Raw genomic sequence first — 17,235 nt, 5'->3', positions numbered from 1 at the left:
CATGCTCTAAAATTGATAACCAGGGTTATCCGCAAGACGATTCAGGACAGTAGGCCTATAGGCCACGCAATGGTTTCTGTTATTTGAATGGCTCTGGCTGCTTTAAATATATATGTTCTTTTTTATATACATTTTGTATGTTTGTCCACAACGTCCCTTAGTGTAGAGCTATAGGGTGACATAAAGTCAAGTTAATAAGTGAGGAGATGTTCTTTCGTGGTTGTTAAAAGTTCACCTCCTTTGTCGACTCCCTATTTTTTCATTCCTGTTCCATAATAGAAAGCCTTTTAAAAGCTGCGCTCTCAATCCCATGGTAACCATCTCCACGCTGATGCTGAAAACCATAATAAATCTTTTACACATAGACTGGGGGAATCTGGGAAACATATCACATCGGATCATATCACCGCACCCCCTTTAAAAGCCTTTCATTCTCAACTTGTATCCTGTCATGCTTCTAAGAATAACCAATATTATTTTAGAATATGTATATATTGTTTGTTCGATATATATAGAGAGAGATGGTCTATTTTATTAATAGACAAAACCGTTTCAGTAATAAAATAAAATACATTTATCTTGTTAGACTACATGAATTGTTAAAAATGGCCGGATGTGAACATAGTTAATTGCGTTTGCTTGATTTGTTAAAGTGGTTGCATTTTTCAAGTCATAGAATTCCTTTTTGACCTCATTAACTATAGATGTTCAACAACAAAATTAGTTTAAAATAATGTGAATTATCTGCAGTTAGCAGCCAAGATTCCTGTGTTTGACCCACTTTTCTCTACCAGTTTGTTTCGATCACATAGAATTCATTCACAGTTTCCACATTCTTACCTTTTCTGTCTTTAAATTTTTTTTGTATGTAATGACACATTCCTTTAAGTTCTGGTTCAGTCTATTCTATGTGTTTATAAAATTGAATAATCATTTACCTATATTAACACATAAACTACTGAATATGAAGCTGGTCCCACCCCACAAATAATGTCAGTGTTTTTATGCATTATTATTAAAGATTACTGGGTTATAAAATCATTCGTTAATAGGAAATTCATATATACTGCTCCAGCTGTTTGTGGGTGAATTCCTTCCTTCATTTTATTTCAATGATTGTAAGTAACTGCTATCGTTAGTTAATGCAGTGTAAACTTGTGCACCAGAATTGGATTTGTTACTGCAGTTTAAAAGAAAAAATGGAAAGAAAATGCCAAGTCATTCTGAAATACATACAGATCCTTCTCTGAAGACAGATATCATTTAAAGTGTATAAATATGGAATATTTACATTTTACATTGCTATAAGAATGAATGATGCTATATTCATCCCCACCCCCTACCTCAAACTGACATGAATTAAATATGGTAGACATAATACAAAATAATGACAGAGACAAGTAATAAACCAGCATTCATATCTGAAATAAAAATTCATGAGCAAACTGCCCTGCTGCATAAACAATTTATAATACAGCAGTATTTTTAGTACCCTGGCTCTTCGATTGGCATTCAGCTGACAATGAATACTGAAAGGTCAGGGAGGTGGTGCAAGGCGGAGGACCAGGCAGCAGAGCCCCCATATCAAAGATGTCTTTCAGCACCTCCTCAGTTTATGGTCCCAAAGGGAAGGCAGTGGGGCTTTGAGGTGGGATTGCTCTCAGGCCTGTGAGGTGCCTGAACCATTTACCCTGAAGGATCTTCTCACTTCATTACCTCTTATTCGTACTGACAGCGGAGTCACAGCATTGGGTAGGTCTGCATTATACATTACGGTGCCAGGCGTGGACATTGAAAGAAACGCACATATAGGCTCCTGTGTTCCTGTTGCAGATACCACACATCATGCGGATACTCAAGATGTCCCTCCCTTAGCGGCTCTTCCGAAAGGCGCTGTACGGAGGTCCCATGAAAACAGGATGGAGAAGGTGCAAACGTCAAAAGGAACAGAGAAAACGGTATGGATTCACGGACATTTTCTAACTCCTAAATGTATGTGCATAGTGACTGCAAGGTGCTGACATAGTAGATAGAGGAGATAGCTGCACGGCTTACCGCAATGGAAACACTCCTATAAATAGCCAGTCTAAACAAGCAGTGTAAATATGACTCCACTCATCACTAGGCCAGTGTGTCAGATGGACTGCAGCTGCTATTACAATACATGCATCACAAATGGTCTGTTGCTTATGACTGCCCTTGCCAATGCACGCACTAAACTGTTCGCATGGGGATTTGTGACTCAAACCGTGGTATGGCTGGCTCTGGTGCGTTTGCAGACGACACACATTGCACATCATTGAGTGACGCACAATTTGACACCTTTCAAAGACAAAAGGCCAAAGCAGCTCACTTTCAAAACAGTATGCACTGGCTCAACCAAACCCATCTCCATAAAGACAGACTCACTTTCCAGCAGCAGGTGGGGATGATACTGATGAATGGGCATAGAAAAACCTATACAAATAAGTATAGCTATGATGTGTTTGTTCGTTTGTTTGTTTGTTTGTTTGTTTGTTTGTTTACTGATGCACGTTTGCAAAGCGACCAGCAAGGGGCGCTACAAGGAAACTGTACACAGGCTTGAATGGTGTCTCTCCACCCGTCACATGGTCCTGCTGAGCCGAGCAGCTGAGCGCAGATGGAGCAAGCTGGTGCAACCAAGAGGCAAATCTCACGCTCGCACATCAGGCACCAACGCAAATAGATGAGCTGCCGTCGATTGAAGCAGGGGGGCAGGTGGGGAGACAACAAAATAGTGCGATGCTGCCTGCACGTTTGCTCCCAGAAATCAAAGGTGGCCAACTTATGTCTGCATGGTTATAACGGAGCAGCGGCTTCTGCAGTCTGAGCTGCAAATGAACAAGGGATGCCGTGTGTGCCATCGCACTTGGGGGACCTCTGAGCAGCGGAGTGAGTATGCGGCGCACATCTCAGCCTGTTGTCCTCTCTTTGCTGGGCTGCACTGTGTGGAAATTAGGCTCGTCCTGGCAGGGGAGGTTGGCTGAAAGTTTGGCATGGGGGTTGCGTTTACCTGCTCGATCCATCTTGTGTCAAAACGCGGCGTTATTGCAGATCGATGCACTTGCTTTGCTTTGCTTTCTTCCTTTGCCCTGCCTGCTCCGTGCATTTGCCTACACGTGTTACACCGAGAGCTACAGTGCACAAACCGACATTAAGGCTAATTAATTAATGAGGCGGCTCATCGGAGTAATTAGGCATAATTACAGGCTGGGAAAGGGTGTCTTTCAGGGTTTCTGTCGATAGAAATGCAAATAATGTGAGTTATTGCGATCAATATCGCCACCCCCCACCCCTCTCCCCACCAAGGGCACATTTTTGCCATTAATTGTCATGCTACATTGTGTCCAATTTTAAAAGAAAAGTCAACCAAGAGGTAAAAACCCCACTATGTGTTACATTAGTGAAGCTCAATTAAGAACAGTGCATCTTTTCTTTTTTTCTTTTTTTTACTTTGATCTTGACAGGATTTTTTCTGGGCTTTGATGATAAAACCCAAGAGTATAACGAGTTGCTAATATGTAATCAGAATCGGTTCTTTGAGAGAGAGAAAAAAGACCTGCTGTTTAGTTACCGGTTATAGGCTGTTTTAGGGCTGGACATCCATGCCACATGTGTCTCAACCCATGCCTGGATGTGTCAGTCGGTGAAGCATATGTATTTGTTTGTTGATTTTAAGTATCTATTTTGTTATTTATTTATTATGTGTTAGAATCGGTTGAATGGTTACTTTACCTTCCCTTTGTCTCATTACAATAGGTCTAAAATGGTACTATAAATAATTAAATGTACACATTTTGCCTATGAGGTAAAATCTGGCATTGACTGATGCCAATACATTAATTTTGATCAAAACGTATGCTTTATTTAACTCAGAAGAGCAAAATATTGCAGTCTTTTTACTAAAACGTCTGGGCTGCTTGGAGGTGTGTGGGGGGCTTCTTAAGATTCTCCAAAGAAATGTAAGGGGATTTGGAAAACGCATATCAGTATAACTACTTATACATATATATTTTTTAGGGGAAAGTTATTTTTTCAGAGTTCAATATTAAGCAGTTTTGTTTTTCTTTTTTTACATACATACATACATGTATATCTATATATATTCATAATTATTCTTCATCATGGTGCTGGTAGTACTGGCACAAAATTATCAGAAGTGCAAAAAAGTGCCTAAGCACCTTGGCTAGATAAATTTAGATGAATGGAATCCAATTTAATGGTGCCCATCAGTCAGAGGGGGTAGGTGGTAGCTTGCCTCCAGCTCAGGCCTTTGAACACAGATACAGACCTGCAAGTGGCATTGCAGCTTTCACTTCGGCTCCGTGCAGCGTGTTTATTTCTGCAGGGTAAAGCCCACGAGATCACTGATCTCATTGCGAAAGGGGCCGTGTAAAATAACAGCAGTCACAGTTAATTTACACATATCCTCCACGTATCTGCAACAATCAACACATCGCAAGCCAGAAAATAGTACACCTCCCACGATTCCTTCAGCCACCGAAAAGTGTATTCCTGATCATCTTGCTTTCCTTCTCACTTTCTTTTTGTCAATGGTTGCCCATGTCAGCCAAATACATCTGCGTTAGATATGTAAAAAAAGATTTGTTGTATTCCATTCAACACACCCTCTCCGTCTACATGTGTATATATGAACTGCTTTACATTTAGCAGGATCAGAGAATTGTGTACTTTGACATTGTTCAATTTCATTTTGCATATTCATTAACTATAGCTTGATTAGTGTGTGTTATAGGCAGGCCTTCATTATTTAACAGCATTTTCCATCCCAGACACAGTCTAAAATACTATAGTGGTTCTTGGATACAGATAATTTTTTATTAAAACTACTGTGATCAAAGTATCAGAAGCCATTGTGTGCATCTGAAATCATGGCAAAAAATAAATAAATATATATATATATATATACACTCACCTAAAGGATTATTAGGAACACCTGTTCAATTTCTCATTAATGCAATTATCTAATCAACCAATCACATGGCAGTTGCTTCAATGCATTTAGGGGTGTGGTCCTGGTCAAGACAATCTCCTGAACTCCAAACTGAATGTCTGAATGGGAAAGAAAGGTGATTTAAGCAATTTTGAGCGTGGCATGGTTGTTGGTGCCAGACGGGCCGGTCTGAGTATTTCACAATCTGCTCAGTTACTGGGATTTTCACGCACAACCATTTCTAGGGTTTACAAAGAATGGTGTGAAAAGGGAAAAACATCCAGTATGCAGCAGTCCTGTGGGCGAAAATGCCTTGTTGATGCTAGAGGTCAGAGGAGAATGGGCCGACTGATTCAAGCTGATAGAAGAGCAACTTTGACTGAAATAACCACTCGTTACAACCGAGGTATGCAGCAAAGCATTTGTGAAGCCACAACACGTACAACCTTGAGGCGGATGGGCTACAACAGCAGAAGACCCCACCGGGTACCACTCATCTCCACTACAAATAGGAAAAAGAGGCTACAATTTGCACAAGCTCACCAAAATTGGACAGTTGAAGACGGGAAAAATGTTGCCTGGTCTAATGAGTCTTGATTTCTGTTGAGACATTCAGATGGTAGAGTCAGAATTTGGCGTAAACAGAATGAGAACATGGATCCATCATGCCTTGTTACCACTGTGCAGGCTGGTGGTGGTGGTGTAATGGTGTGGGGGATGTTTTCTTGGCACACTTTAGGCCCCTTAGTGCCAATTGGGCATCGTTTAAATGCCACGGCCTACCTGAGCATTGTTTCTGACCATGTCCATCCCTTTATGAACACCATGTACCCATCCTCTGATGGCTACTTCCAGCAGGATAATGCACCATGTCACAAAGGTCGAATCATTTCAAATTGGTTTCTTGAACATGACAATGAGTTCACTGTACTAAACTGGCCCCCACAGTCACCAGATCTCAACCCAATAGAGCATCTTTGGGATGTGGTGGAACGGGAGCTTCGTGCCCTGGATGTGCATCCCACAAATCTCCATCAACTGCAAGATGCTATCCTATCAATATGGGCCAACATTTCTAAAGAATGCTTTCAGCACCTTGTTGAATCAATGCCACGTAGAATTAAGGCAGTTCTGAAGGCGAAAGGGGGTCAAACACAGTATTAGTATGGTGTTCCTAATAATCCTTTAGGTGAGTGTATATATATATATATATATATATATATATATATATATATATATATATATATATATATATATATGAGAGAGAGAGAGAGAGAGAGACTAAATCACTAATAATAGCGAATAGATTCAGATCTTAAGTGTTAGTCTTAAGCAGTAAGTTACAGAGGACAGAAGCAGATGTATCCTGTATGAGAAACCAGCGCTGGCTTGCCTCTTCCGATTAGATAGAAAAGGCTATGATGGAGTTTTTTGGGCACAAAATGCAATGACTGTAAAATCCACCTCAATAATTAATGACGGCACCAGGCAGGCAGGCAGTCAATAAGGAAGGAGGCTTTCACATTAAGTATGAGGAGGGTGCGAGGCTGTGATAAATGAACACCTAAATCTTATCTTCTAGCGGTGGAGATGGGTTTCAGCTTTGAAGACAGCCCACTTCCACATTAATTAAGTGTAGGTGGGTTGGGTGCTCAGGAGAGAAGAAACAGAAGGAGACAGAAAAACATGAACAATGTCAGCAGACAGATCAAGTGGATTGCGCTGAAATACTTTACTTCAGAGCATGCCTGAAGCTCTCATTATAAACTGTATTTCTGATTAAAACTGGTTGCTAATTTCAAGCAACACTTTCACAAGACTGGATAGCCTATGGAGGTTCTATAGGTTGGTAATAAAAGTGATGTTATATACATTGGATGTAGATATTTATCCTACTCTGCTCAACAACTGTGCGGTACATGGGCAGCTTTTTTGGTTTGGAGCATATAAAACGAGAAAGCTCTTCTGGTCATTTCACAAATCGCTTTCTAAAAGGTCTCTTGAGTCAAAGGATTTAAAAGCCCATCACAAAATTCACTATTTTAGCGGAATTGCTCAAACCAGTCGTGTAACAGAACAAAACAAACAAAAAAAACAACTCCATTCAGAGCAGAACTACAGAGATGCATAAAATATAGCCTTCCCTACACGCTGCTCATTACATTGTTCTGAAGATAGTTAACAAACATGTTCACTTTTTGAACTTTGATTTCTTTGCAGTAGGTGGTACAGTCCATCTCGCTGCGTTTTCGACTCGTTTGACCTCAAATGTTGTGTTTGCGTATGGGGTTGTGACCTACGCGTACTGCTTTCAGAAGATTGATATAGAAAGGCCTACTCTGGTTTGTTGTTATCGCCCACGCCCCTGACCTGGCCATGCACAAAATGTTATTTCCCAGGGAACAGAAACTTGTGTTTTTTGCTTTGATCTGTCGTCTTCGAAGTGTAAAAGGTCACACTAGAGTGGGTATCGCGATTATATATAGTAGGATTATAATATATAATACAAAACGTGAACAAACATCAGAAGGGCTGCTAGAAAGTTTGAATATGAAAGTCATACCACACAATTTGCAAATAATGATAATAATAATAAAAAAGTTGCAGCTGTGGCAAATACTGTTCAGAAAAAGATATATGGGAGTGTAAGAAGAATAAAACCAACAATAAAGGTTAATGTGCTTCCTTTAATGAAGCTGTTGTGTACAGTTGTGTATAGATGAAGAGGACTGTAGTATGCACTTCTCATGCCCTGTAAACTATCTATGTATCGCCACCAATAAAGACAACTCCTACACTAAACCCGAGCTAGAATGTGATACTGGTGTGTGTTAAAGTTAGGTTATTACATATTTTTAAATATTGAGCGAGAATTGGAGTTGATGTAACTTTTCACAGTGGTAAACTAGACTTCAATTTTCCATCTTTGGGTATCAGGAGTTATCAGGAAGTTTATAATCAGACCTTCTCCTAGAACCATTTTTCTTCAGAAGAAAATATAATGTTTGTACAGTCTGTAGCCATCTCTCCCAGTTGCCCGACTTGGGATCTTCCAAAGGTAAACTACCTCAAAGAACTGTTTGCTGGTGCTAAGATGTGTTGTGCAGTGGACCACAAACTAAAAGCTGTCATGAAGGCAAAGTGGGTATGCAGGATCATTGAACCAAGCACTTGGTTTGTGTTAGCGTTGGTGGGGGGGGAGTGGGATTACGGTTCTACTTCCCCACAACGGAAAATAGTTCATTTGAAACACAGGCCTCCAAAGATGTGCTATAATAAACTACATATAATACTCCACAGTTATTTTGTGTTGTAAATGAAAGGAAGCAGAGCTGTTGCATGTATCGCAGCAGGCTCATAATGAGGCCTACACGTCTAGCAGTTCCATCAAATCAAAACCGAGCAACTCTCCCTCCCTGGCAGATCACGCTTCTCCCTGCGGCTGACCTTCTAAGTCATTCATGAGCCTCAGCCCTTAGATTCCAGTCAAGGCTTAGGCCGACCTGAAGAGGGAAGTTTAATGCTTAATCCAGGAACAAAGCCTTCATTTGTTGTCATCCTGCTGAATTTGCCAGGGACTATCACAGAGCACAGCCAAGAATGCTTTAGATGCTCAATTTCCATCTCTGTCGAGGCTTTCTTCATTTCCCAAGTAGCTCCCCCCCTCCTCCCCCTGCTTACAGGAGAGGGAAGGATGAAAAACAGGTTGAAAGGGTCTGGTGTTGCACACTTTGAGCGTACTGCACACCAGACACTGTAAACAGGGCTCAGAGAAGGAGTGGCAGATGTCTTATTGATTGGGCTTGTAAGTAGATCTTCATTTTTATACTGCTTGATAATGAAGGCAGCTTGAATCCAACAGGGAGCTGTCTAATCCCGCTCGCTCATAATCAAGATATATGACTAACTCGTTTGCTGCCTCACACAGAATTAAAAGTGTCTTTTTGTTTGTTCAGAGAGACTTCATTTGGATGAACCGCACATCATTTTGTGTTGTTGGTGCTAAGTGAGTTTTGCTTTGCCATTAGATAGATATTTTTGCAAGCCGATTGTCTGCTATCATACAGATGTTTGATTTGGTTGGGGGAAAAAACCTTGTCCTGACCTTCAATCCTTTAATTAGGAAGTCTTTCAGCAGAGGGGTTTGATTTACATACAGTGTTCCCATCTATAAACAGAGGACAGTAGAAGTTAGGGTGTGAGTATTGTGGTTTACATTGTGTGTCATCACTATCTGCTGATGCTTATCTTATGAAGTGAAATGAGGTTAAAATTCTTAAAAGATAGTAACGTATAAAACAGTCCTCTGTCATAATACTGCAGAGAAAACAAGTAGTGATAATTCGTTTCAGTGGAATGTTTGGTCATTTTAAATGTGTTGATGAAATTATAAAATATGTGTTTAGATTATTTGAATGAGAGCAAGGGGGATGTCACCGTGGTTATAATTATTCCTGGCATTAAATATAGTGTATTTGTCCTTTAAACTGTATATAAATGTGATAGTAGTACTTTAGAGGGATCCTTCACATCTAAGTTGCTATTTTTACTGGTTATTTGACTCGTTTTTAGTCGTTGTTTTTGTTTAGAAAGATTCACTTACACATCATCAGCCATAAAGCAAAATTTAATCTGAAATAAATTACAATCATAGACACTTAATGAACCAAAAATTGAGAAATTGCAATATAGAATGTAAACCATAACTACAAACCTGCAGTTCATCATTAACATTAAAGTAGATTAAATCCAAATTAGTTATGATTTGCAATTTAACACTGGTGCTATTCTTCTGATTTTCAAATGTAAGAGAAAATGGTCTCTGTTATTTTTTTCTATTTTTATTTGTAATTTCCATTATTTAACAACTATCAGTGACCGTAGAAGAATATATCCTCTAAGAACAAAAACCTTTGTTTATAGTCAAGATTTAAAATGAATGTAAATTATGTTTATCATTAATATGAAAAAAAAGATTAGCACAGTGTGTTAAATTGAGCAGGACAAATCAAGATTGCCGACAATGTAATTAATAGAATGTCAAGTTAATGTCTGTAAAATTCCAAGAGGAAATGATGCCACAGCATCATCCTTACATCCACAAAAAGACAACAAAAAACCCAACAGGATATTCCCAGCAGAGACAACACATTTTTCCGAATCTACCCGAGCAGTAACTGTGGATTAGCAATATTTGGAATGGGATTAAAAGAAAGTTCTCATAATTCCAACAACATTTCTTCTCGGATGTATTTATTATGTTGCCAAAACATATTCTTAGGGTCCCCAGGATTTGTTTTGACACGAATGCAAAAGGATCAAGGCTTTTGGAAGTGAAACAGAATCTACCCCCAAGTGTGAGGACGGATGTTGTGCGAGTCCCAAGACTGCACTGGGCCCCAGGTCTCCGAGGCCTTCACTGCATATTTTTTCAGAAAAACATTCACTGCAGTGCTAATTTCATAGGGGATTAACACTTAAACTACGGATTCACTTTGATGAGAGAGCTCTGCTGGTGAAATAAACCTAAAAAATGTCCCAAGACCTGCAAACGTCCAACGAATCCAATTAATATACGTGGATTAAGTGAGTATTTTTCTTTTAATCCTATACGTTTTAAAACCAGTTGGAAGTTGCTGCTGTTATATTGGACTGTATTACAGGGTTGCATGGGATTTTTTGTTCTATTTGAAGTTTAATTTTTTCCTTTTTTCTGTCAGCCTACATAAAAGCAAATAACATTTCATAGGTAATCTCTAGTGAGGTAAAGAGAAAATTGTCAGGAGGAGATTATATCTCTCAAACAAGCTGGAAAATGAGACAGTTTCTCACAATCTTTGGGTTCTTGGGGATTATATCTTTTTAATTCTGGTACTTAAGACTCTCCCGGATCAAATATTGCCAAAGTGTAAATGAATAATTAACACCGAACCACAGTGAGCATAATTCAATAGTAGTTTTATCCACACAAAGAAAAAAATGAAAACGGGATATGGAATTTGAATATCGATAGCCATCTTTTGTGAACATCGGATACACTTATATTTGAAGGAATATAAATCTTTCTGTGCTTCCCCTTACTAATGTGTAGAGAATTGTTAATTTTGAAAATAACTAATGGGATCCTTTGCAACTTTTACCAGTATAGCTATTTGTGTGTGTGCATGTGTGAAAAGTGACATTTTAAAACGGTTTTCCTCACTGTGAAATCATTTCTTTTAACTTAGCTCCAAACATAATGAAGGTTTAGCCTTTCAAGGGCAGCTAAATCTTGCTTTGAATCAGCCGTGATGCTGTCACCGCCGAGTCGCTGAGCTCTGTTGATGTCATGAACTGCATCGTTTATTTAACTGGATTAAAGCCCATCATTTTTCTTAATGCCCTTTAGCTTAAGTTTATACTGTGCTCAGTGTGGTGTAAAGTCTCTGAAAACTCATTATACAGATCCAATGGGCCATTGATCCTATAAAGAAAAAAAATGTCTGTCATCAACTCGTGTAGGTCTCAATTGTGGATCAGAACTGAAGGAGTATTCAGACATGTTTTTCTAAGACAGCGCTGCAAACAGAATAGACACAACCTGCCAGTTACAAGAATCGTCAGTGTAAACAGCTTTGGTGATTTCCTCTCTTGCGTGCACAGACAGACACCCACGCAACCACGCGCGCACAGACGAACACACGCACTCATCTTATTCCTTGGCAATGTAGACGTCGAGCAATTGAAGGCAACACATTTCAAAATGCATATTTGAGTAACTTTTACTGAACACAGGCACTGCTGTATTTTTATTACATTCCAAGTGTTTAAAAAACGGTTTAGTCTGGATGTGTGTTGTACTTTTCAAGCGAGACCCATATACCTCAGGTGTTATGCAGACAGGCACGGAGTATTTTGTTTAAGCATTATTAATTACCACATTTACCACTTTTGAACAAAACAAGTTACAGTTGTTAAATTGTTAAATATCACTTGACAAATTGAATTTCTGTTCATTCTTGCACTACAGTTTTCTGACACTAAAGGATGACTGTATTCAGTCATGCAGAAATCCAATGCAGCTTGAGGAATATTCATTCAGATATTTTTTGTTAATTATTATTATGAAATCGAGTTCAACAGAAGTTTATGTTCTCCTTGCAAACCAGGCACAAATGTCCTCATGAAAAATGAATGCCAGTAGAGAATAATTTCTTCTCTTAAAAAGAAAGGATGTGGGAGATACGCAGTAGAGACACGGCCCTGTCTTTTTCCGTAACCTACTTTTCAGTCAGTGCGCACATGGCCTGCCTTAAACCACACTGAGGTAATGTAGTTGGGTTTCATGGAAAGAAAGAAAAAAAAAAAAAAAAGATCGACTGTGTCTTATCTGGTGAGCTGCTCTTTCTGTACCTCTGCTGCTGCAATTACTGCAAAAGAAAGAGCCCACTAGCAGAGCAGCAAGATTACAGGAGATGGGGGGGTGGGGGAGGGAGGAATCTTTCCTGCAGCAGAACTTTTGCAAAAGCAACACAAATGCATCACAGAAAAGAGTACCAATTTACACGGCCCCTTTGATTCCGATTCCGGTTTGTGGAGGGGAGAGACAAAAAAGAAAAGAAATACAGTTTAACTCTTACTGAGCCATCGCACAAATAAGAGACCACAGTTGAGACGATAATACAAGAGGGATAAAGAGCGATGGATGAGGGAAAATGATGTAACTGCGCTGTAATTTCTATTCAAGGCCTGTGTGGAATGTCTGCCAATATTTTGCTGTAAAAATCGTGCAAAAGCTGTTAAAAAGGTGGCGTACTGTACGTTTCTGAAAATACAAGTAGATAGATAGATAAAGGGCAAGGGCAATGAGCCACTCACCTCCACACAGCGAGGCTGGCACCTACAGGGCATTCTGCTTTGTATAATTAGAAGGCATTAAACAAGGATGCTATCGATCTATCCAGTCTGGGAGCTTTAAATAATCCACTCGGCACGATTAGGAGGGCAGCTCTAAGTAGTTTGGGGGAGACCTTCACTGGCTTAGTTAAAGCAAACTTACACACATTTCATTTTCATTTTCATTTCATATACAATAATCATAATATAGATGCTTAAATGCTCCCTTCGCTTTCTGTACATTTTATTTTTTATATACTTGAAGATGAAGATGTTTATCTCCCCGCTAAATGGCTGACCAGGTCTCTCCTCCACTGTGCATATCAGGAGATGATCTGTAGATAATCCAGCTCTTTCAAAACAGTTTTTAGACAACACGCCAAACAACAATTTACACACATCTTAACAGTTTATAGTTCGTCATTTCCGTAAGATTAATTTGTTTCTCCAGCATGACTTAAAAACAGGCCCACTTTCATTGCCGCTGATTGGATCGTCTTTTATTGTTTCACCATTAAGATGGAAAACTGGCTGTGTTTTGACCTGTTTCGTCTGGCTTTAGTGGCTAACGCTGCATGCATGAGAAAACCTCAAAGATTTTGCCACAGAAATTGAAAACAAAGCTGCCCCTATTCCTACAGACATGAAACTGGAGCTGTGCTTAAAAAAACATTTCTCAGCAGTGAAACATAAATCCAAAAGATAAATACAAATACAAATGTGTAAGATTAAGCGAGTTTGTTTTTGTTCTTTCTAATTATACCTCAGTGGGCATAAACAGTGTCATTTGCGAGCTCCTTATTTGTCTTATAGCTGATGCAGGTATTGCAGAAATATGAATACGTATCATCGAGCAGAACATCGAAGAATATTTAAGTTAATGAAACGAGCGTGTTTTTTAATTTCCTCATCATAGCGCTGCAAGGAAAATGTGAATTTGACACGAAAGCTCTTTTCTTTCTCGCCCAGGACTGTTGTAATTACTTATTCGCCAGATACGTCCTTATCTGCGCAGCTCTGCTCTCCTTTTTGCCCTGATTTCCACGTGTGATGTCATGCACACCACTCAAACTGATACCTGCATCAGCATGGATTATAATTTGAATATGTGTATGATTGAATCAGATTTGCTTTGGGTTAAACTCTGAAATATGGAGGAAGAAAGAATGGAGCAGCATTTGCACTTGACAGAAAAAAAAACCTCGGCTCCAGCAGAATCAAGGCTGATGACAGGCCTAATATAAGTTCAGAAACAAGACCTATAATTGCTTGTCTAATGGCAGCATCATAGAAAATTGCTTGGCTACTTATCCCTGCTGAAAAGGAGTGCCAGCAAGATTTGGGACAATGGATTGAAGGTATGAATGAAGAGGGTCACACTACAGTACAAACAGATACGCAGATACACAAGGAAGTATTATACAGCTTTGAAAACCCATCCACCACTGTTGTGCATTTTGAGAGAACTGCGAATCCGGGAACACCGTGCTTGTTGGCGACCATCTTGACCTTGACACAAGTATATCCGAGACGACGTAACATGCTGATGAAACATGGGTGTGTGGGCGGAAGCAATTACAGCCACGAACGAGGTTCCCTCTTGCAATAATGTCTTGATGTTGTTCCGTACCGTGTACACAGGCTGATTCCTGCCCCCAAATGTTCTCTCAGACTGTCCTGTCCATGAGTCACTCAGAGTCCCCATCAACGTGTCTTTCCATTAACCATATTGATTGCTTTGTTAGCTGCAAATTGGCCCAGCTTTGCCCTTGTTCGTTTGTTGAGGGGGTGCACCGAAAGCTGCATTAACTCCTACTAAATGTAAGGCTTGTCGAAACAAACTAGATGAAAACTGAAGTGTTGCGTTGACCGTGGTTGAGGTGGCCCAGTTCGGGAAACCGTATTCATACTTGTTCTTGCTCCAGCCTAGACGTTTGTGCATTCTCACAAAAGTAAATTAAAGTTAATTCACTGGCAAGAAAGAAAGTTGTCTCTTCTCCAGAAGTCATGACCGGTTCTCATGGCGGTGACAGGTGACGGTGTTTCTACATCACTGCCATTTTGAATGTATTTATTTTAAGCAAAGATTGATTTCATCTCTCTGAGGGTATTGCAGTGCTACGAATTGAGTGTAATTATCCAACTTGTGTGTGACAGGCACATCTTTTTTAAACATTAGAGGAAAAGGAAAATTATTCAGCAAAGAGAACAGCTTGGGCTTGGGAAGGTAATATAAGGAAATATAAGCCGGGGTGCATAAATACAACCAAGACACAAAATAGATCCTAAAATAGCCCAAACTAAAGCCAATTAACATAATTGCACCGAACTACAAATATATAGCTGTTAGGTCAGTATTTCACACAGATAAAGATAATTCCCCCCCCTCTGAGGGCTTTTTTTAGAACGTGCGTTTTATAGTTGTTTCTTTATTAATGTGGACCTGGCAGCTGCAAATAAACCCCCGGAGCTGGAGAGACTGGGAGCACGAAGGAAATCTGCTTCCATTTTCTGACACAAATCTATGGATCAAATATAGGTCGTATAGTGAAATAAGTCTTGTCTGTATGTTCTGGAATAAACATGATGCATAATATAGATTATTGTGCTGTACAAGTGATTTCAGATTGCAATACGTCTGACTCTTTTTTTTTTTTTTTAAAGACTTCTGAAATCTTTTAAAACCCCACTGTAAATCATAGCAGTTTGTTGAGATACACAGGCCTGTCGCTGCTTGCTGTCTTGGTCTGTGCAGAGCAGAGATCTTTTCTGTGTGCAGGGGTTACACTGTGGTGTTTCTGTGGCGCCCAGGCAGAAGGAATGACAAATGGCAGCAAAAGAGTGATAGAAAACCTCACAGAAAATCAACCCCATCTCAGTGAACTAAGAACCTTCACAGCATCTCCCGTATTTGCATGACAATGGAAAAAGCTGAGATGAAAATAAACCCTGTGATTGGTTCTTTATTTTTGATTATAAGAATATGAAAATCCTTGTTCACAGCTTTAACAAAAGAGCTTCCATAGCAAATGAGATTGTGACTCTTTCTCGCTCTCGCTCTTAGTCTTAGATTACTTGTTTTGGGTATCTTCCTTTTGTTCTAAAGACCATTGCAGTAAAAAAACGAATAACTCTAATAACATAAAAATATGTTTGTATGTCCTTTAAAAATTGTTTTTTTTTAAATACAGACTAAAATATTGACTTGGCTCCACTTCATACCGTAAAAATACACTGCAGTGTAGTTGTCTTTATGTTTACACATTTAATTACTATTTGCCTTACTACAACACACAATTTACCAAAATAATATAATTAATTGTGAAAGATTCTTGGCTAGGGCCAGGCAAAATATGGGCCTACCAATCCAATAATGAGGAAACAACACGTTTACATGAACTGGAAATAAATCAGAAATAATTCATGTAAAAGAGAGGAACAAATACTGAGTTGTCACTTTAAATGTTCAGGGTTATCTTACTGCATTTTTCTAAGATTTGTCTTTGCACTTACAGGCAAATATAACCATACCACAAAACAAATACTCACCTTTCCTACTATAATATTTATGTGCATTTACATTAGTGTTGAATCATAGGCTGATTAAGGTCTTGATTTTGCCTACGCCTTCGTTAAGTAATGAAATGAGCAGTTTGTGCTTAGTAAAAAATTCTGTTCCTGTTATTAAACATGTTGTTGTGACTGTGCTTTTGATTTTAGCTGTAAATCATCAAATGAGATCAAAATTTGTGTTAAGAGACCTTTTTGTTCAGAGTTCAAACAGAATTAAATGCAGTTTCGGGTACAAGTATTTAAATGTTTAACGCTGAGCATCTAAGACTCGGGGACTAAATTCCCACTACAGGAGCTGAAACAGCAGCTTTTCCTAATTTTTAAATGAAGTAAACCATTCAAATGAAAATCCTTTAGGGAAAAAAAAAAAAAAAAAAGTCTGATCGTCAGCCTTGAAATTCTCCCACACGCCTTCATTTCAAACACCTGTCAGTTTTCGGCACAATGCAAGCCTTCCTACACACCGTATTATTCTTCAAATATGAACTTTGAAGTGTTTGCAGCTTTTCTGTGCATTCGTGTAATTAGAAAAGAAAAGGAAAAAGACACAGGCTCCCACTTCTTGCATGATAATCAGCGTGAAAAACCTAATTAGAATGAAGAAACTGCAGCAGACATCTGTTACCATCCCCAGTAAAAGGTCACCGCGGAAAACATCACATTTTGTCTGAAAAGCTACTGTGCTTCGGGAAACTAAATATAGCGAACCATTAAAACCATCGAAGAGTTGCTCAGTTAGGTGGTAGAAGTAATGGAAATGTCAATTGGAGATCAATTGGATGGTCTTTTTCGTTATTTGACAATGAAGCTTC

The 17,235-nt window shown here is 39.1% G+C and overlaps 1 protein-coding gene across 1 annotated transcript in view; it reads left to right on the top strand.

Moving 5' to 3' along the window:
* Nucleotides 1-2,481: 2,481 nt before the first annotated feature.
* The window catches only part of LOC136748533 (phosphoprotein associated with glycosphingolipid-enriched microdomains 1), a 43,111-nt gene continuing 28,357 nt past the window's right edge, over nucleotides 2,482-17,235 (top strand). Inside the window, exon 1 of the mRNA XM_066702374.1 lies at nucleotides 2,482-2,913. The gene's annotated coding sequence lies outside the window, so the exon portion shown is untranslated. The remainder of the gene's footprint in view (nucleotides 2,914-17,235) is intronic.

This window comes from Amia ocellicauda, chromosome 4 (assembly GCF_036373705.1).
Source record: "Amia ocellicauda isolate fAmiCal2 chromosome 4, fAmiCal2.hap1, whole genome shotgun sequence".
In the NCBI taxonomy this organism is placed as follows: domain Eukaryota; kingdom Metazoa; phylum Chordata; class Actinopteri; order Amiiformes; family Amiidae; genus Amia; species Amia ocellicauda.
This window is presented reverse-complemented; position numbering and strand designations above follow the sequence as displayed.